Below are 22,683 nucleotides of genomic sequence, written 5' to 3'. Positions count from 1 at the left end.
CTAATAAGTCTGGTCAGACCATATCAAATGTTCAGATCTTTTCCCTGAGTAACAAACATGAGGAGCACAGGTTCAGAAGAATGTGGACAGGATGATCATATGAAGGCAGCCTAAGGCACTAGGCACACACAGCCTGGAAAAGAGAAGACTTGGGTGAAGGCTTCATGAAGAGCAGGGAAGGGGAGAGCACTGGAGCTCATTAGCATACTTCCCTGAGCATGGCTGAGACTAGCAGTCAGAGTGGTCCAAACACAGAGTGTTCAAGATCAGCTGGTTCATCAGTTGGTTAAAATGGTGCCAAAGGACTTCTGAAAGGTGAGTGGGATAGTTAGCACCTGTGGTGACTTATGACTGATAATCTTTAATTTTATGAGATAAAGGATTCATTTAATTAACCAACATTTATTGAGCACTTGTGTGTCAGGCACTATGTTTAGTGCTGGAGATGTAATAGAGCAAAATCAGACATGACCTCTCATGTAGCTTGCAGTCTAGAGGAGAGACAATAAACTTCAATAAAGTAATCATACAAGCAAATATAAATTTCAGTGGTGATAAGTGTCATAAAGGAGGAATAGTACTATAAGAACTTTCATTAGGGGTATACCTGGGCAGGACTGTGAAGATGGCTGTCTAAGGTCATGACTGATAAATTCATTATCTAAGATAGTTTCACCCCTTGATGGTAGGCAACTCACTTGGCCTACATCCTTTTCTTCATCTGGAGCACTCTCTAAACTCTCTGAGCACGTTGTTGTTCTTCTTTTTCTCTTGTTCCCTCTCTCTCATAAGTATGTGAGGCAATAGATATGTTAATTAGCCTGATTTGCTTATTCCACAATGTAAACATGTATTAAGACATTGTATTATACCCATAAATATGTACAATTATTATTTGTCAATTAAAAATTAAATTTAAAAAGATAAAAATCATCTCAACATGAATTAAAGACTTAAATGTAAGACCCGAAACTGTAAAACTAAAAAAAATTAAAACTACACTAGAATTCTTTTTAATATGTGAAGAAATCTAAATGAAGAGAAAACCAGGGTAGTAGCCATGAGACACAGTCAGGAGTAGGATGGATTATTACACAAGGTACAAGCATCAAGTCATATATACTGCAGGAAGCCAACCACTCAGGTGGTCTTTGGCCTTACCTTTCTAACAACCAATGCAAAAAATGAAGTCATCTGTTACATGACTATAAGATAAAACTTGATTTGAAAGAAATCTCTTTGTTGTATACTCATAGAGGTGACATTACAGTTTACTCAACAACATCTTTAAGATTAGTAAAACTAGTTTTAGAGTTTGGTAAAAACAGTTAATGTAGTTTAGATATACAGTTTAGGTATACAGTTTTCTGCCTTTAATTTTGGGACATTTTTAGAGTATGTTCAAAATAAAAGAATTACATTCTTTACAAAATCAAATAATTTTTTTCAACCAAATTTTGAATAAGTATTAGTGGGGTAGCAAACTCTACCTCAAATCCTTACAGGGTCCAAGAAAGTAAAATAATGAAAAGAAGTGGATGGCTGCTAAATACAAACACCACAAATACAGTGGAAAAGATCATTTGACAAATGGCCTTCATTTAGGGGGTACAATAAGGTGTAATAGGGACTGTGCAACCTGGATCCCACTACTCATATCCGGCCTATTGTTATCATAACCAAAATAGGGACCAGATGTCGCCAGAGCTCTTATTTTTCCTGTGTATTAGTCAGAGTTCTGTTATAGAAAACAGAAACTGCTCTAGCTATTTTAAGCATTAAGGGCAAAGGGTATCAACACAGGGAATTAGGTGCTCACAATGTGTTGAGGCTGGGCCTCCAGGAGCCACTGCCAGAGAACAATGAAGATCCAGCCCTGAAGGAAGCTGCCAACTCTGCCTTAGCCAGGAAGATGGGAAATCAGGAAGCTTCCCCCTGAACTGTTAGCTGTAAGAATGATCTAGGGATTAGGACGCTGCTGCTGCTGTTACTGTTGGCTCCAGAGCCATGCCCCACCTGTCAGGTCCACACTAGCAACAAAAATAACAACAGCTTAAAGATGCTGCTGACCCTACCTCTTGACCCTTAGAAAGCTGATGGCAGGAACACTTCTATAAAAAACCCAAAACATCCTTGACGAGATTGCGCCTGCCACCAGGAGCAGCTGGGACTGCTACTTTTTAAATCTCACTTGAATGTGTCTGAGCTGGTCAAAGCTAAAGCCAAGTCCTGTCCAGATGCCCAGTTTAAGAATGTCATTTTTAGCTGCCCAGCCTCTGGGTGCATGGTGGTGAAAGGGGTGGGGGTGGGGGCCATGTATGGAATGTAAATAATGATCCGTTTTATATACTATATTGTATTTTTATGCAAAACTCGCCTGAACTTTTTAATGCTAGCAATTAATTCAATGTTTTAAAAAATAATTTATGGGCAGGCCAATAGTGTAGAAGTCAAGAAAACACATCTGTGAACAGATTCAGCTTCATTACAAGTAACTGGAGGGTAGTTTTTGATCCACCTCAATGCATGGATGAAGAGAAGGTCAAGTTCTCCCATTCCCCCACCTTCACCCTCCCACCCCACGTACAGGTGAATAACAATGTGTATAGTGTACTTAAAAGTGCAATTATTATTACAAAGGTAGTAAATGCTTGATAAGGTAATGTTTCAACAACACACAAATTCACACAGTAAAAGTTAATTTCTGTTCTCTCGCCCACTGCCACTCCCCAGATACAACCTGGAAAAACACCATGAAATCAATCCAGACTTTACCATGTTAGAAGTTGAATCTGCTAGAAGCATTCTTTGATTCAGGGGTTCTGCCAAGAGAAAGCTAGAGCCAAGGTATTGGATGAATACAAGAAACTATCCAATATAAGTAGGTGTGGCAGGGCTTTAATTTGGCTGGTAAATCCAATGACTGAGGAGTGGGTGATCTCTCCAAAGTGGAGAGTTTGTATTCAGCTTTCAAACAAAGGTAATTTCTTATATCATATTTTATTGCCAAACAAACAAATACAATTTTCTGTATCAGATATGTTTTACAAGCTTTGTGGTAATTTCAGACTTTGTGGTTAATGATCACACTTATTGTTAACATTTGAATATCTTAGAGAATGTCTTCCTCTCCTCAGTAAACATTAAAAAAGAGAAGCCATAATTTATCATATTTTAAAACCCTGTAGGCAAATATTGAAATTTAAATAAGACCTTTGTTCCCCTAGCTTATGTTTCAACAATGTTCCCTGTTTATTGTGCTCCTGTTTTCACTAGAAAGTAAATATTCTTTAATCTTCTCTTTCTTATCTTCTGAAGAAGAGCAATAATCTGCACTTCTCAAAGTACTTGGGTCAACAAGACATTTCCTTCTCAAGACAGCTCATTAAATCCACAATGATCTTTAATTTCACTTACATTTAGCCAAAGTCAAATCAAAGGTTTAGGATTCTAATTTTTATGTATTTGTTTATTTCAGCATATTATGGGGGTACAAATGTTTAGGTTACATATATTGCCTTTGCCCCACCTGAGTCAGAGCTTCAAATGTATCCATCCCCCAGAGCCCATATATATTCAGTGCTCCAGAAACTGGGGAAGTATTTTGCAATGTCTCGTCTGAGTCTCTGAACAGAACCTTAGTTCATCGAGAATTTGGGTTCTACTTTGTTTCTTCAGTCCTCTTAGAGACTGGAGAACTGAATCTTAATGTTATTTTTCTTATCAAAATAATTACATATTAATTTAAAAACCTGATCAAATCAAAAAGCTTCTGCACAGCCAAAGAAACTGTTATGAGAGCAAACAGACAACCTACAGAATGGGAGAAAATTTTCGCAAGCTACGCATCCAATAAAGGGCCAATAACTAGAATCTATTTAGAACTCAGGAAAATCAGCAAGAAAAAACAAACAACCCTATCAAAAGTGGGCAAAGGACATAAATGGAAGCTTTTCAAAAGAAGATCGAATAATGGCCAACAAACATATGAAAAATACTCACCATTTCTGATCATCAGGGAAATGGAAATCAAAACCACAGTGAGATATCACTTATCTCCAGTAAGAATGGCCTTTATCAAAAAGTCCCAAAACAATAAAATTGCTGTGAATGCGGAGAGAGAGGAACACTTCTACACTGCTGGTGGGACTGCAAACTAGTTCAACCTCTGTGGAAAGCAATATGGAGATACCTTAAAGCGATACAAGTGAATCTACCATTTGATCCAGCAATTCCTCCACTGGGCATCTACCCAAAAGAACAAAGGACAATCTACAAAAAAGACACCTGCACTCGAATCTTTATAGCAGCACAATTCACAATTGCAAAGCTGTGGAAACAACCCAAGTGCCCATCAATACATGAGTGGATTAATAAAATGTGGTATATGCATACCATGGAGTACTATTCAGCTCTAAGAAACAATGGTGATATAGCCCCTCTTGTATTTTCCTGGATAGAACTGGAACCCATACTACTAAGTGAAGTATCCCAAGAATGGAAAAATAAGCACCACATGTACTCACCAGCAAATTGGTATTAACTGACTGATCAGCACCTAAGTAGACATATAGGAATAACATTTATCGGACATTGAGCATCGTGCAAATGGGAGGGGGGAGGAGGTGATGGGTATATACATACATAATGAGTGTGATGTGCACCATCTGGGGGATGGAGGGGTTTGAAGCTCTGACTCTAGGGGGGAAAGAGGGAAGGAAACACATGTAACCTAAACATTTGTACCCCCATAATATGCTGAAATAAAATAATAATAATAATAAAATAATAATTACATATTAATTTAGAAACAATGGAGTTTCATAAAGGTAAGAAATTAGTAATCACCAGTGACCCCTACATTTGAATATTTCTGTCAGTAAAGGTTTGCTGTATATTTTTTCCTTTCTTTATCAATGTAAATATTTTAAAAATGAGATTATACTTTGTGTTCTCTTTTGCAATGTGTTTTTCTTTGCTCTAGAAACAGAAAGGTTTCACAAGTATATTTCCATGTTATTAAATAGTTTTCTACAAGAACATTTTTAATGACTCATTGCATGGTGTCAGAGTTTACTTTATATTCCAGGTCAGATTTTTTTTTAATTTAAAAAAATGTGTTTTTTTTTTAAATTTCAGCATATTACAGGGGGGTACAAATGTTTTGGTTACGTATATTTTTATTTTAATAGATATAGAGTGTACAGGTGATTTTTGTTACATGGATGAATTGTATAGTGGAGAAGTCTAGGCTTCAGTATACCCATCACCTGAATAGTATGTATATGTTATAATCAAGATGTAATTTTTTATCTTGCACCTTCCTACCATCCTCCCTTTTCTGACTCTCTGAAGTCCCTTATGTCACTCTGTATGACCATACTGGATTGGAATTTTAAGTGAGTTCTGTTCTTCACCATTATATGTATGTTATGTTTGGTTTCTTGTCTTACGAAGAACCTAACCCTAACCCCACATATGGTCTCTATCATATTACACTTCTCCTCCCAGACAAAGCTGATTTGGTAAGGACAATTTATTGGCACGCAGTAGTGATCAGTCTAAATCAGTCAAGAATTTTAACTAAGAGACCCAGAAAAACAGGTGAGAGATGGCATGGCAAATGAAAGATGCCTTGCAACCTAATACTTACAACCAAAAGAACCTTGACTAAAACACAGTGACAAAGCTTGAGACTCAATCTTCTTTTTACATATTTATGATTATTTCTTTAGAATAATTCTTAGAATTGGAATCACTAGCTCAATTTTTACAGTTTTAAGGCTTTTGATGCATATTGCCAAAATACTCTCTAGAAGTATTGAACAAGATTATTTTCTTCACAACCACCACTAAAGGTTAATTTATTTACCAGTTTGATTTTCAAAATGGTATCTTGTTGGCTTAAGTTGCAGATCTATGATTTCTGAGTGAGTTTTAACATTTTCTATAGGGATTGATTGACCATTTGTATTTCTTCTTTTTTCTTTCTTTCTTTTTTTTCTTGGAGACAGAGTCTTACTCTGTTGTCCAGGCTAGAGTGCTTTTGCATGAGCCTACCTCACAGCAACCTCAAACTCCTGTGTTCAAGCAATCCTTCTGCTTCAGCCTTCCGAGTAGCTGGGCCAACAGGAGTGTACCAACGTGCCTGGCTAACTTTTTCTATATATTTTCAGTTGTCCAGCTAATTTCTTTCTATTTTTAGTAGAGATGGGGACTTGCTCTTGCTCAGGCTGGTCTCGAACTCCTGACCTCAAGCTATCATCTCTCCTCAGCCTCACAGAGTGCTAGGATTACAGGTGTTAGCCACCACCGTGGCTGGCCCTATATTTCTTCTTTTTCTAATTTCCTATTCACATAACTTCCCATCTTTTTCTGTTGGAATAATTGTATTTTTCTCATCGATTTAAAATAACTCCTTAGAAGTTACAGATTTTAATCTTAATCAGGATTTTTTCACTCTAAGCTAGTGGAAGTTAGGAGGAAGGGCAGGATATGAAGGACCAAGGGTTTAGGTAAAGGTCTGCAGCCAAAAAAGGACCAGATCAGGAGACACTCTTCCTCCTGGCTCCTCCCCGTCTTTCCCAGACTAGCTTATTTTGTCCTGGCCATTCACAGAGATTTTCAAAGGGTATATAAACATAGACATGTTTAAGGAAATTAATTTACAGATTCTCAAATTTCATATAACTTGTTTGTAAAATTGACTGCCTGAGAAATCCTTACTTCCCTCCCTTTTCAAGTAACTTTCTCCCATTTTACAAAATCTTGCTATGGTGATTCGCACTGGGGTGTAAAATACTCTGGAGCTCCGCACAAAAGGATAATTTGAAATTTTGGTGAGGATGTTGAGAAAATGAATGACTCTAATGCCTGGGTAACAGATTTCTTTCCAAGTCAAATGGTTGCTAAATCTTTGCCTTCAATAAAATCCAAAGGGGACACAATTCAGTTGTCAGCTGATAGATTATTAACATTTTTTATTATAGATCGCTACATGCATATAACTCAATGCGAATTGAGTGACATTGTTATAACCACCTTCATTCCCATCTATATGAACAAGATTTCTCAATGTTTTTGTTAAGAGATGTATTTTCAAGAATTTAAATTTTTCATTCTTAATAATTACCTATCGAAAGTTGTAATATATTTATGTCGTTTTGATCTTTTATGCCCTATGTGCATCAGGATAGTGTAAACTACTTTACAGTAATGAATAAACCTTAACCTTCAATGGCTTGAACACAGCAAAGTTTATTGCTCATTCACACGCCACAGTTTGATGCAGATGAGAGATCCTCCTTGGGGACTCTTTTTCAAAGGGTATCTAGATAGCTCTGCTTCCATCTTACATCTCTGCCATCTCAGAGGAAAAGAGAGAGAGAGAGATTGAGAAATTCAATCCCCTCTTGACTACCTAGGACAGGAAATAGTACATCACTTCTGCTCACACTCCTAAGGGAAAACTAAGAAATGCAAAGTCCCTGGATTTCCAGGAAGAGAATAGAGTGTGGTGAGCAGACATCATTATCTCTGCCACAGGTACTACTGATAAGTGCTATGATGCTCAATCCAAATGAATTGTCTTTTTATAGAACCTTATGGTCACAGGAAAAAAAATTTCAATTTCACTGATTTTTATTATGGAAAGCTACACTAAGGTAAATAATTAAAAACTCTTAAGCACAAAAATATACTTTATTGGGATAAAATTGTATAAAGGAATGCAAATAAGAATTCAAAGGGAAAAAGAAATTATGTAAAATTTCCAACTCTTACCTACTAGGTGATAGTGGATGGCAAGTTGCTATACTACTTATATTCCATTGGATATATTACAACGAGTTGAATAAAAGTATTACTTTAAAAAGCCAATATTTACAAAAGACCATAAATTACATCCTTCACAACCATTTACATTTTTTAATGTTTTTATTTATTTATTTCAGCATATTATGAAGGTACAAATGTTTAGGTTACATACATTGCCTTTGCCCCAGCTGAGTCCTGTGTGGAAAGTAATATGGAGATATATTTACATTTTGATGAAATTTTTTAGATTACAACTTAAAATTGGAGGGGGGTATGTAGTTTTTCAAAATTTCTTTAGGAGATATTGAACAAAACTGTTGAAACCCAGTGTTTTCCAAGAAATGCCTGCACAGCTTGATTTCCTTATTAAAAGTCTAACAAGAAAAAAAAATCAACTGTTAGTGGGACTGCTCCTGCTCTGTTGTATTTGCAGCTCCATAGACTGCAAACCATAGTCCTTTAGGACAGCAACTTCCCAGGAAGTGTAGGGATGGAGAGTTCCAGGTACAGAAATATCACATTTCTTGGCAGAATTCACACATGAACATAACAAGCAGAGCCACAATCTCCCATACCCTGCTTAGCTTTGCGGTCAAGCTACCTTAGGGTCTAAGTCTTCCACCCTGAAGTTGGTGAATTCTTACTGCCTTGCTCATCAGCTGGTCATACTGAACCATTCTCCCAGCTAAATAGGCATCCTACCACTTTCCAGAAGAATCTAAAGCAGCCTGTCCTTTGGACTGCTGAAGATGGCAGTTTTAGACAGGGGTCTAGCTCTCCTCCCTAAAAAGGCCCATTGACCTTTATTGCAAGTGAAATAGCTTATGGGAACAGTAAATGGCTAACCTTACTGTACTATAAAATAGAGCTCCCTGCAGTCTCTCCTCTCTCTCAGCTCTGCTGTGAGGCCTGTAATAGCATTTCTCATAAAAGCCTCTGTGCCATTTCCCAGGTGCAAACCTTTACAGAAATGCAACTAGGGAGCTTCCAAAATTGCTTAAACAGAAGATTGTCTAAAGATAATGCTAACTATTTAGCAGGTGTTTCTTGACCAGAATTTGAGATTACTTTATTTTTGCGTTGGCTCCTTTGTAACCAGTATAAGTGGCAATTGGCAATAAGCTAGAAACATAGGAGAGGAAGCTTACATTAAAAGTCCATTGAGAACACCAGCTGATTTAGAGATCAAAAAACAAATCCTACTCTCTGAACCAAGGAGGTCAAAGCCATGAAAAAGAAACTTTTGTCAGGTTTCAAAAAAAGTTTTTCTGGGCGAGGTGTGGTGTCTCATGCCTGTAATCCTAGCACTCTGGGAGGCAGAAGCGGGAGGATTGATCGAGGTCAGGAGTTCGAGACCAACCTGAGCAAAACTGAGACCTCGTCCCTACTAAAAATAGAAAGAAATTAGCTGGACAACTAAAAATATATAGAAAAAATTAGCCAGGCATGGTGGCACATGTCTGTAGTCCCAGATACTTGGGAGGCTGAGGCAGAAGGACTTCTTAAGCCCAAGAGTTTGGGTTGCTGTGAGCCAGACTTACGTCATGGCACTCTAGCCTGGGCAACAGAGCAAGACTCTGTCTCCACAAAAAAAGAAAAAGTTCTTTTGTAAATGATCCTGTGATATTATTATTGACAATAACATGATTGAGCGCCAAACTATTTGCAAGGTGAACTGGTCAGTAGGTGCTATAGGAACTTAGAAGAAAGATGTGATCATCTTGACAGTCAAGAATTCAGAGAGTTCTTTCCTCGCCAATATCTAGTCACCCCCTTCATGTGTCCTATTTCATCTTTATTGTGAAATTTGGTACTACCTGACATTTTCTTCTTTCTTTATTGGTCTGTGCCCTACAAGAGCATAAGCTCTATGAGTGCTGGGATTTTGCCTATTTTGTCCACTGTTGTATCTCCAGGGTTCTGAACACAGCCCAGCATGTTGTAAACTTTCAACAAATCTTGTGAAATTAATGAATAAATTCCCACCCTACGATAGTGCATAAACTCACAGGTGCAGAAAAATAAACCACAAATATCAATAATATTTATTAATGTATTTATTCAATATAAAAATACTCAAGCAAATCAATAGGGGCTTAAACGATCTTATAGAATGAATTAGGTTTCCTACAGGAAGGAGTTAGGTTGGACTTCCATTTCCTGGACTACTGTAGGGCTGGGAGACAAGGCAAAGTGTGGTCATCACACAGGGAGTGCAGGTTTTGTTCCACTCCTATAACTTTATCTGAAACAAAGAGTTGCTAGCAAAGCCTTCATGATAGTCAACAGATTAATAAGCCTCTGTTCGATATATCCAGCCTGCATCATGCACTGCTCAGTCCTTTCCCCAGATGGGTATCCAGGTGATTCCTGGTTGTATCCTCTCCACATGGGTCACAGGCATGGCATCATCAAATTAAAAAATCCTGTCTCTAAAAGGAGTGCAATATGTAATCTATAAGTAACTTGACTAGGTCTGGACCCAGTGTTTGTTCCCAAGGAAACACTTAAAATATGTGATCTTCCAAGCTTTCTCCTGAGGTTTCTCACCTGGATTACTGAGTCTAGTCACTGATGTAGCCCTGACTCTAACATGACATTTAGCAACTCTGCGTCAGGGTGCAGAGCTCTCTCATGGCCACTAGTAGCATTAGTCTCTGGTTCCTATTCTGCAGCTCCTTGTGTGCGTGAATTTTGCATCAGAGAGAAATAATGAGATTGAAGCGTTCCTGGGACCTGACCTTAATACCATCAAAATGCCACTAAATCTCCACCATAGCCCCTAACAGGTACCTGCATGTATTTCTAGGAGTAACTTTCCCTGTCACTTCTTATATTTTAATAAGTATGTATGTATTTTTGGACAACAATTTATAAAACCATAAATGTAAATGCACAAAAAATTCCCAAAACAATTGTAGTATACTTAAAAATAACATCAACCTTAAACATCAACATAAAAATAATACATGTGAAATGATTTATTTTTATTAATGCCTCTCATCATAACAGTCAAAGGATCTCGTGGCCGCAAGAGGATTAATAACCACTCTCCTCAATCTGATGTTTAGTTTATTTTGTTTTGTGTCTTCTAAAATGGGTATATATACTATCACATGATATGCATTCAGTCAGGAGGGATATTAAATAAATGAGATCAACCTATATCTTTACTATAAAAATTATATAATTTATACTGTTAACATTTTATCAGAAAAAAACTTACTACTTTCCTGTAAATATTTTATCACATTTTTAAAAATCTATATTTATTTACTGATTCATCTGGAATCACATGGTCTCTTCTCCCTTTCCTCTCCCTCCTTCCATGAGAAAAAATCTCTGAAATAATTTTAGAAAAGAAAATACGATTACTGGAGTCAAAGGCTGTGGCTATATTCACGACCCCAAGGCAAGTTTTCAGTTTGCTTTTGTAGCTTAACTTCTTTGATTTTGCCATATCTCACAAAATATAAATGCGTTAATTTAATACAACCCTCAATAGCTTTAAGCATTACATATAATTTGTAATTGCTAGTTAATTTACACAGAAGTCTTCCCACTCATTCATAGAATAAGCTCATCTTCTGAGATGTATCTATCTGTTTCTAATACACAGATAGATACACATTAGATACAGAGATACACATTTTCAGATTTAGAAAAGTTGCTAGAAACCACATAAGGAAAAATTCTGGTGAAACACCTTTCCTAAACATCACTATCACATAATGCCTTATTCTTACCAGGCCCACACAATCATAAGATGTTGGGTTAAAATGGACATTGTAAGATACCATTTTGATGCACAATTTAAGGGAGAATGGTCTTCCAGGTTGCAGTATGTGAAGCATGCGGGCTCCACCCCCTGTTACAGTGAATCACTCAACTAGCAGAGAGCTCCCCACCCCCCCCATGATGACACCATCAAGAGAACCTCTTGTCACTCACTAATCTAGCCCTAGAGCATCACTTAGGGAGCTGGAGCAATACAGGCTAAAAGTAATAAGAACACCAAGGTCAATTTTTTATAGTAAGAATTAATTTTTTATTAACTTTTAAATGAAAATAGTAAAAAAAAACCCACTTAAGATAATTTTAGAGTACATTATATCATAATGCTATTATGTAACTATTTTCAGTTTATATACTGCTTTCTATTTCTTACAGGAATATAGATGCAGATATTTAGCTTGTTGGAATCATAGATATTTTACATTCTGCTTTTTGCTGTTAACTTTATATCATGTGCACATTTCCATATTTGTACATAGTTTTTATAACTGTTATTTGCAATGGTTGTATGAAGGGAGAGCCTTTTCTGTCTTATAAATCTGTCTATCCTCAGTCCTATTACAATGCTCAGTAAACCAAAGCTAAGACTGCAAGTGCAGGTGCCAAAATACCTCCATTTGAATGCCAATTTCTTAACCTCTGTGCTTTAGTTTTCTGGCCTATAAAATGATTGATGATGATAATTCCTACCTTATAGGTTTGTCATGAGAATTAAAACAGATTAAGTGAGTTAATTTCTATGAAGTTCTTAGAACAGTGTCTGGTACATGATAAGCAATCAATAAAGCATGAGCTATTATTACTGATGTATGAAATTACCTCAGGTCTTTAAGTCAGTGCTCCACAACCTTTTTGGCATCAGGGACCACTTCATGGAAGACAATTTCTCCACTGGCCAGGGGAGAGGGATACGGGAGGCAGAGCTCAGGCGGTGATGCAAGGGATGGGGAGCAGTTGTATAGATGAAGCTTCCCTTCCTTCATGGAAGACAATTTTTCCTAGGATGGGGCAGGGAGCGGGGCAGCAGAACTCTGTGGCCACAGACCAGGGGTTGAGGACCACAGCTTCTTTAAATCATCTCTTGTTTTTGCTATGACAGATAGCAATGCAATGAACATCTCTGTTTATATAATGTTTTGCTTCTGTTTAATTATTTCCTTAGATTAAATTCCTAGAAGTCAGATTGTTGGTCCAAGGAGTTATCACCATGATTAACTTTTTAAAAAATTCCTTTGACCTCTCTGCCCTTGAAGAAAATTTGATGGAATGAAAAATAAATACTGATTGATATAAAAGAGATGGTAATATGCTGAAATAAAAAGAGATGATAAAGCAAAAAAAAAACATCATGTATTTATTTGACAACTGCAACAATAATTTAGTAAACACTCACTTTATTCATAACACTATGTATACATCACACAAAAACCTTGGGTTCCATTCAATTGATTTAATTTAACAAGTATTTCCCAATCTCCTATAGTCTTATTCCATGTGGAGTATTAATCCAGTATGGAGGAATATAAACTGGTTTTTGTCCTCAAAACTCAAAATCTATGCAAGAAGGTAAGATGTGAAAGTGGTATGAGATTAAATAATCAGGTGCCAACTTACATTTTTAAAAGATCCCAAATCTATGGTACAAACACTAAATATTAGTCATAGTTAGCTAAGCAATAAAGAGTAGGTGCTGGCTAGAGCTACCTGGCACACTTCAAAGCATTTTCAGAGACAACATCCAGTTGGCAGCTAAGAAAGACGTATCCTGCCACCCAAGTGATGACTAAATTAAGCTCAACTTTCTTCTTAGAGTCTAACATTTTGTAATTACTTTTAATGCACCCCAAACCAACAGGACAGCTTTGCATTTGAATGTCATCAGCAGAAAATGTTTGCTCTTGCTAAGACACATCCTTATCCCTGCCAGTTGGAAGGTAAAAACAGCCTTCAAACCTCAGCTGCCAGCTTGAGCCAAGGGAGGCCAACAGGGGCGAGCAGGAGTGGAAATGGCTGGAGGACAGCCTCCATCAAGGACTGTGAGCTTATCTGTCTAGGAAGGGCCCTCTGCCAGCTGAAATAGCAAAATCATCCCCACTGTTTTCAGGGTGCAGTGCTAATGTGTCTTAAAACAATCCAAATCTCACACCGCAAGCTTCAGTACTCTTCAATCTTCTCTCTTTTGTATCAATGTCAGGAGGAACAGGGCAAACTGCCTCTCCTCTTTGAGGTTAGCAAGATCATTCAGGAAGCCAAACCAGCAATAGACATTGCTGCAGAAGACCTTCCCTATAATTGAGGAAGGCTTCCCAGTTGCCAGAAACCCTTTTTGTAAAGGAACAAGCCCCATACAAAGGGTTTTCTGGCCTTTAAAAATGGCCTGCCAAGCATTATTCTTGTGCCTTTTCTAGGAGCTCTTAAGCTGCCTACTATGTTCAGATCCTCCTGAATTGACAGGCTTCAGATTTCCCCAGAAGGCTTAAGCCTCTGCGTGGAGATGTCAAGAAAAGGAGCTGCTTTGCCTAAACAGGCTCCAAAGCAGACAAGTGAAACTGTCTTCCTTATATGGTGAAAAGCACCCTGTCCCTTTAAGGGCAAGAGACTTGGCTGCAGACAGTCCCTGGGAAGTTTGCAGGCAGCCCCATCCTGTGTCTGGTCCTTGCTGCTGTGCAGGTGAGTTCCTAAACCTTCTCTCCCCAATTTGCCCTCTATAATCACTCACATGGTGGGTTGGAAATGTTGTTATGAAAGGACAAGACAATTTCAGGTTCAGCAGAGATGGTGTTGTTTGGAGAAGTTTGAGTGGAAGGAAAAAACAAGGTTACTAGGGAAATGTGCAGTAATGCAGCCAGTGAGGATGCATCTAACTCCCAGTGGGGAGACGGCAGCAAGGTTATGGAAGGCCCAGAGGCCTTCCAGGATAGAGCAGGAAAAACAAATTCAACAGGGGAAGAGGGACAGATTCTACTTAAGATCATGCTGGGCTAAGTTTAAACTCCTGAGCTGTATAACCTGGTGAACTGCAAGTTTAAACCAAACATAGCCCGGAGGGAGGAAATACTGCTTTTACAAGTACTGGAAAGCTTTGCAGGAGCTGGAGCTACAGGACTGACTGCAGAGGAGAAAGTCTAGTGGAATGTTTGCAATGTCTACAGGCATGGAAGGCTGCAGCCTTAACCCTTTGTGCATCCAGGCTGGTTAGCAGGTAGGGTTTGGCTGCCACAGCGCATGGGCTGTGGGGTGGGTGTGACTGTGTGGAGTACTGCAGTAGGCTACTAAATAAATGAAAAAGACTGTGATTGTGGACCCGCATCTCTGGTATCCCCACAGTACCACGTGCAGAGAAGAGAAAATTTCTAAGCTCAGAATTTCTGTGTCATCCATAGCAAAGGGCTGGAAGTAATCCCATCTAAGCTGATTACTGCTCTGTCATTTACTGATTCAGCTTCCTGATTTTTCCTTCAGCTTCCTGATTTCCCCCCCATGGCCTGGAGCCTCCTAAGGTATTCATTTGAAATTAGCTAATAAAACTTTTTAACAGCTAAAGATTTGCTAGCAGAAGTGTGTCTATGAAAGGCTAAGATGAATACAGTTGGGCTTGGGATTTTATTGATAGCATAAAAAGAGACAGGCATGGTATAGAAGGAGAAACATTTGATCATTTTACATTGTATACATTGTATCCAAAGCCCTTTAACTGAGCCCATTCAACAGCTACAGTCAAAAAGGAGGTACACCCAGAAATAAAAACAAAGAATTCCTAAATAACAGAGCTTGGGGTCATCTTTCCTCCTAGTTGAGTCTGGGGCCATTCATCCCTCAGAGGCTAGTGGTTTCACTACAGTTGTTATGCGGGGGAGTGAACACAGAGACTGGATTAAAATTCCTTACATACTCCATGCCTTTTAAAAATATTCATTCATCTGAGTAGTCACTGAAGAATTCTTTTTATTATTAACTAACAAGTGCTCTATCCACTTGCTAGTGCTTTCTAAAGACCAAATGTTTATGAAAAAAGATTTTGTTTTATCAATAGGGATTTGTTAGTGCTGAGGGTTCTCTTCTCCTCCTGACTTCTGATGGCTGGACAAAGTGGTGATTATTCCTTGCTGAATAGAAAGATCTGTTTCTCACTCTAAAATCACAAAGGACTCCACAGGGGCCTTACCTGTTCAGAAATGCTGGTGTCCCAAGCACAAACTTAACTTATGTGGTCACAATGTGGAAGGGAGCGGAGTGCATGGGTATAGCTTTGCTTCAAGCTAAATCCAGAAAGCAGTGTCAAATATTCTGCTTTCCAATATGAATGCTGCCCGAAAAAACAAAATCCTACCCCCACAGCTGGAAAATCTCTAAAAGTAACATACTGTGATCTTTTATAAGCTAAATCAAGGCATTTAAGAGGAAAAAAAGATGTGCCTTCCTGAACATTTCACACAGTGACTCCTGGTCACATATTGTCATTTATTTTTTCTGTGCCTCAGTTTCCTCACCATTAAAATTGTGGATAGTTGGGAGGGATTTTCTGATAAAGTAGAAAGAGCAATGGGACCTAGAATTGAGCAGATGTGGGTTAAATTTCCAGTCCCTTCATTTATACCATAACTGTAGGCAAAGTACTCAGCCAGTCTGAACCTCAGTTTCCTTATTTGTAAAGAGAGTACATAATTTAAAAGGCCATTAGGATTAGAAAAGCCCAGAACCCAGCATAGTCTCCATAAATGTTTCTCATTTCTTTCTCTCTTTTTCTCTTATTTGGGAAGCTACATTATTCCTTGGAAGAGAAAAGTTTTGAAAAAGGAAACAGCTCTGCAGCACGACTTTAGAACCATAGTTAGGTCATTGCCGTCTTCTCATCCCCTTCAAAGAAGGATGCCCAACTCCCCAGGGAACCCATTCTTAATTATTAACCAGGCCCATTATTTGGAAGTTCTTAAAGCAAACCCACTTCCACTTATTTTGTGTTCAGAGACACAAAGAATAGGCAGTTGTTTTATTTGGGCGTAAAATTATTCCATATGCTTGAAAAACAATAGTAAGGCATCTTAGAATCTCTATAAAGATGCTCTACTTCAAAAGTAAGCTTAAAAAGCATTTTAAAGAAACTTTTTTATTTTTATAAGGCACGTTTTACAAGTATTTCAATAATAACCAATTGCTACTTTTCCTTCATTCGCACAGCTATCTTTAAGAACATGATTATTGCTACGTTCAGCATTTTCATCGTTCAGGTTAAAGAGTAGGTTTGCCTTACTTGCAGCAAAGCTATGCATGATACACTTTTAAAATTAAAAACATTCTTTCCACCCAGAAAAGTAGTGATAAATTTCAGTAGCAGAAACTTTCCATTGAATTCCCCCCATCTTGGGAATCAAGAGTATCATTTTTAACTAAAGTAAGGGCAGGTCCCCTCCACAGCTAATTTTCCAGTTGTGGATTAACACCACCTCTGTCAGGAGAGAGGAATTTCGAGTCCACACTTTGCCCCTTAAAGTAGCTGTGGAACTCTAGGCTAGTTCCTCTATGTGCCTGAGCCTAGTGCTATGGTCTGCATAATGGGAATGATGATAATACCTATGTAGGTACATGGTTGGGGGAAAAACATGAAATGCAGCAGAGTGGGTGCTCAATAATCATGGTGGATCTGAATGCCCAACAGTCTCTAACAAAATTCTTGCCCCTTAATAATAATATACTAGCCCTATAACATGTCTACACTCCTTAGAATAGTCTGCAAATGTTGATATGTATCTAAGGATTAATAAATTCCATTTTTAATAAAAATGTAAGTTTCTAATTAGGTGGAAACAAAGAGAAATAAGTGTTGAGGCAATCGCAGATCTGCTGCAGGGGTTAACTTTGGAAATAGCCTATAATGCAGATGTGGTTAAAAAGCTGCTGGATCTCACAGATCCTTGAATTGATTACATTCTTTAAAAATATTTTTTTTTTTTTTTGAGACAGAGTCTTGCTTTGTTGTCCAGGCTGGAGTGAGTGCCGTGGCGTCAGTCTAGCTCACAGCAACCTCAAACTCCTGGGCTCAAGCGATCCTACTGCCTCAGCCTCCCGAGTAGCTGGGACTACAGGCATGTGCCACCATGCCCGGCTAATTTTATATATATATATCAGTTGGCCAATTAATTTCTTTCTATTTATAGTAGAGACGGGGTCTCGCTCTTGCTCAGGCTGGTTTTGAACTCCTGACCTTGAGCAATCCGCCCACCTCGGCCTCCCAGAGAGCTAGGATTACAGGCGTGAGCCACCGCGCCCGGCCACATTCTTTAAAAATATTTTTAAACTTTTTACCCCAAGGGAAGAACCTCTGTGTCTGGTATCCCAGCAAAAGGAGTTGGAATGGGGTAAAGCAAGTGGTCTACATTGAACAGGTGAAGTAGGAGACTGTGGTGGAGTTGACTCTCTTAATAAATCATTAACTCCATTCCTCCCCCAACTATTCACCTTGAACTTGTCCAGTGCAATTCATTCATGAAGCCACCAAGCTGGGGAGGGTTGAGGAAGTGTCTGGATCAGCTTCTTGCCTTCAGTCAAAGCTGCACTTGAAACAATCAATGGCCACCTATCCCTCCACAGGGAAAGAAACTGAAGTTCAGCCTATTGTCTGTCCCTGCAGAGGCTGCATTTGGGACATTCTTCCCACATCTAACCTTGTAACATAAGCCCGTGTTGTTTTAATGTCCTCTGGGTCTGTCCTTTATGTTTACAGCAAATTGATATCCCACCAGTGGGAAACTAATCGCCTCTAGGTTGGGCAGTGCTGTTACAGCCTCAGCCTGTGAGGGGCATCACTTCCTTGTTTTGTCCTGACTGATCATCAGGTGAGTAGATAGTCTTCTCCTCTGACTTAATCACTTCTATTCCCCACTCCTGCTTTGCTCTGTCTATGGCAGTGGTTCCCAAACTAGAAATAGTATGCATCAGAATTACCCAGAAAGTTGGTTAAAACACAGATTGCTAGGCCCCATCCTCAGAGTCTCTGATCTGTAGGCCTGAACTGGGGCCCGAATATTTGCAATTTCTAACAAGTTCGCAGGTGGCCTGGGAGCCACACTTTGAGAACCACTCCCCTAGTCCAACACTACCTCTCCCTCTGGTGTTCCCAGGAACCTGCACCTCCTCCCACTGTCCCATATAATTCCTCCTCCACTCTGGGGATGAAGTGTAGCCTTCTCCTCTCCACAATCATATGCTACTATTTATTGGTTCTAATCACAATAAACACTGTGCTAAATACACATGTTATTTGCAATTCTCCCAACTACCATAAAAATTTGGTATCATTAAACAAACAGAAACAGGTTAAATAACCAAGATCTCACAAGTGATGAAGAGCAGATATAGTGCTCGCTTCGGCAGCACATATACTAAAATTGGAACAAGAAAATAAAGATTTGTTTCCATATAACCTTTAGATGAAGTAGACTTGAGCACAAACATTCCTGGGTTAAAATCTCACTTTCTCTCTTACTGTCTGTGTGTCCCTTCTGAGTCACTTCACCTCCTCTTTACCACGGGCTGTGGTGCCCAGCCCAAAGCCAGGTTGTGAAGATTAAAATAATGTAATAATATATGTAACCTTAACATTTGTACCCCTGTAATATGCTGAAATAAAATAATGTAACAAGGGTGACATACCCCAGGCACAGAGAAAAAAAAAAAGAGCAGATATAATAATCAAACTCAATTTTATCTGAAAAGTTTTTGCTCTTTCCACTGTTCCAGGCAGGGCTGGCAAATAGATTTTTAATATGTCTGTCAATTCCGCCTCATTGGTAGCAGCTGCCTGGCGCACTGGGTTGAGGAAAGGGCTCTCCTCCAGAGGGAGTTCTAGAACTGCTGGGCTATACCAGTGAGGGTGCTGGAGTGGAGAGTGGCAACGTGAGCACCTTGCATTCGCCATCCCCACACGATGCCTTGTCTTGTTTGGGGATCAATTTTGTTAAGACCTAGAATCAGATGAGAGGTGCATATTCTAATTTGTTCCATAGGGAATAATGAAACTTATTTCCTTGTCTCCTTTCTCTGAAGGGTGAATCTAACTTTTTGAACCTAGATTTGAGAAAGTGTGATAAACTGTAACAAAGTGAAATGCAACTGGTATATAGATAGTAGTAGCCAACATAGGCATTTTGCTCTAAAGTAGTGGGGACAGGAGAATTATGTTACAATCTTTGCTTGTTATGTCTTTCAGTGTGACCTATCTAATGGATTGCCTTATACTGAAATAATCCACTGTGATTGAACAAGGAGGCGATGGCATTTCTAGTTTAGTTTTTCCCTCCATTGTTCATATTAAGTGTGGGATTTCTTAGTGTCTCAGTGCTTTATATGAAAAATGAATTTGATAATGCTTTTCTGCTGCATCCTAACAGTTATTATGAATGGATTAAATGACATGTAACTTAATGGCATCTATTCTATTTGATAAACAAATATTTATAAAAATGTTTCTGCAGGCACTGGGGATATAGCAGCAAACAAAACAGACTGTTCGCATGGAACTTACAGTCTACAGACAAGAGACAAACAATAAACAAGTAAACAAAGGAGAAAACTATGTGTAGTGATAAAGTGTGTGCAGTTGAGTTCCTCTATGTTCATGTGTCCACGAGTCTTGCTATTTTAGATGGGGTAGTCACGGAAGGCTTCTCTGAGAATGTAACATTAAATGTGGAAAAGAAGCTCCAGGCAGAAAAAAATAGCCATTGCAAAGATCCTGAGGTTAAAAATAGGCAGGAGCAAGATTAAGTAGGCTAGTAGGGGGTTTCAGCTGGGGGGATACACCCCCCACCTTTCCCTAGAGGGTGTTGGAAGGTGTATAGGTCGGTTTGCATGTAAAATGCTAGAGTTGAGGACAAAGCACTATTGGCTTCTAGTGGGCAGGGAGGAGGGATGCTAGACACCTTGAACTGCTTTGACAGCCTCATATATAATTTGTCTTGCTCGTATTGTCCTGCAAAAATGGTCTCTATTGAAAAATCCTGAAGAGCCTCTAAGGCCAGGGTCAGATGTTTGAGTTTTATCCTAAGTACAGTGGGAAGCTATTGGAGAGTTGTAAACTTTAAAAGACAGTCTTTAAAACATCACTTTGGCTACTGAGTGGAGAGCAGATTGCAAGGGGACAAAGGTGAAAGACGGGACATTCAATAGGAAGCTCTTTCAGTAGTTTAGAACAGAGATGAAGGGCTTGGACAAGAGCAGTGATGGTAAAGGTTTCAAGAAGTATTTTTACCTTCAAGAAGAAGGCTGCTAAATAAATGCAAAATGCTATTTCCCATGACACTCTTATGTTATCTCTTTTTTCCTCGAGAGATTTTTTCAGTTTCACAATCAGGTAGTTTCCTCTATATTCATTTGAGAAAATTTTGTGGCACCGAATTACAGAACACCTTGGTCTTTCAAATGCAAGTCCTTATCCTCTTGCTCTTTAACCTTGCATATCCACCTGCATTTCAAGTTGTTCTTTGCTCAGGAAGGTAATCTATTTGATTTGGGCTTGTAAAAAGAGATAAAATTACATGTGCTTCTTGAATAACAATATGTGATTTCTTTCTCTGAAGGGTCAATAGGAATTAGCCTACATATATCATTTTACTAAACCAGTGTCTAATCACATGAATAACTGGGACCAAGTCTACATTTATTCTTCTGAAAGAGTAACATTAAGTGAACATCAAAATCTCTTGAAGAGATTGCAGGCATTTCAGCACTAATTTTACTTAGGCATTAAAGCCTTACAAATAGTTTCCAGGTGCATCAGCTCCTCCCCCACAAAGGCAATTTATCTCCCAAGACTTTAGAGAACCCCCTTACTGTTGTCCTCTCGTCTCTCCTCATAGCTATCTCTTCTTTCTGCACCCCCACTGCACCCAGACTGCCCTTGGAGTGTTCCTGCAAATGCAGAGATCCACAAAGCAACAATGTAGAAACCCCTTGGTTCACCTGCAGAACAACCCACTTCTCACTCGGTGGGAGGAGCAGTCTGTCCACCTGGCTGAGCTGAAAGGAGTGGCAAGAGAAGAAAGAGGAGGAGCTGGCTGCAGGCTGCTCCCCACAGCCCCTCCCGTGAATTGTGCCACTGAGTGGCAGGTGCCTTGGCAACCAAGATGAGGGTCTTCCCCCAAAAGAATCATGTGTCCTGAGAACAGAGCAGGGTAGTCACCTCAGGACACTGGGGAATGGATGCTGGGCAGGTAGAACAACACATCATAGCCTCCAACTGATAGAACCAGGTGCTCACCAACTCTACCCTGCCTTGCAATTTCTGGATAAAAATGAAGAAAAGAAAGATAAAGGAGATAGAATCATCCCCCAAAACAAATTTAAACTTCTTGAGTTTAATCCCATCACCCAGTCTACATAAGCCAAGATCCCAAGAATCAAAAAAGCAAGTGTTACTGTAAAAAAATAAGGAAAAAGAAGCTCTACCTTTGTCTCTGGGCCACAGAGGTAGCCCTGCAAGAGACAGGCCACTTCACTGCCTACACAAAATAGGGGGAAGCCAGAATTGTATGTTAGAAAGGAAAGAGCAAATGTTTTGCATTATGATATCCTGCCTTAATAGCCTTGATATCCTTTTGATATCCTTATCCCCTCTTGATATCCTTACTCAATAGCCATGCAAATCTGCACAAGGTCACCTTCTTGGGCTTCAGCAATAAGGAGTTTCTTCAGACCCCGATTTGCTCTGAGAGTGATTTGTAATTCAGCTCAAAATCTTCACTGTTTCCCCAAAGCCTCTTGCTCACCAAACTGAACCATCCACCTCACCCATCTCCTCCCCACTCCTCACTGTATTTCCTTCTTTCTTTGGGGATCCCTCCTGCGTAAGCTCCCCAGAGGGGAGGTCCTAATGTCTTGGTTTTTTTCTTTGAATCTCCAGTGCTTAGCTCTCTACCTGACACTTATTAGATGTTCCATAAACATTTGTTTTTTAATGAATGGATAAAGAGGATATAAAAATAGAGAAGAATGAGCCCAAGTCAATGCAAAGCTCAAGAGCCAGCATTGCTAAAAACCACATATTCTTCCCATAAGTTCCTGGACTTCCTAAAATTA

At 39.0% G+C, this 22,683-nt stretch overlaps 1 protein-coding gene across 4 annotated transcripts in view; it reads left to right on the top strand.

The window, feature by feature from the left end:
* SCHIP1 (schwannomin interacting protein 1) overlaps window positions 1–22,683 on the top strand; it is a 535,265-nt gene that overhangs the window by 369,993 nt on the left and 142,589 nt on the right. Inside the window, exon 1 of one of the 4 annotated variants that reach the window (XM_076004301.1) lies at window positions 14,248–14,280. The exons of 2 other annotated variants lie outside the window; for them this stretch is intronic. The gene's annotated coding sequence lies outside the window, so the exon portion shown is untranslated. Of the gene's footprint in view, window positions 1–14,247; window positions 14,281–22,683 lie in introns of those variants that run through there. One more of the 4 variants, XM_012782751.2, reaches the window with a different exon arrangement.

Source organism: Microcebus murinus, chromosome 1 (assembly GCF_040939455.1).
Source record: "Microcebus murinus isolate Inina chromosome 1, M.murinus_Inina_mat1.0, whole genome shotgun sequence".
NCBI classification, from domain to species: domain Eukaryota; kingdom Metazoa; phylum Chordata; class Mammalia; order Primates; family Cheirogaleidae; genus Microcebus; species Microcebus murinus.
This window is presented reverse-complemented; position numbering and strand designations above follow the sequence as displayed.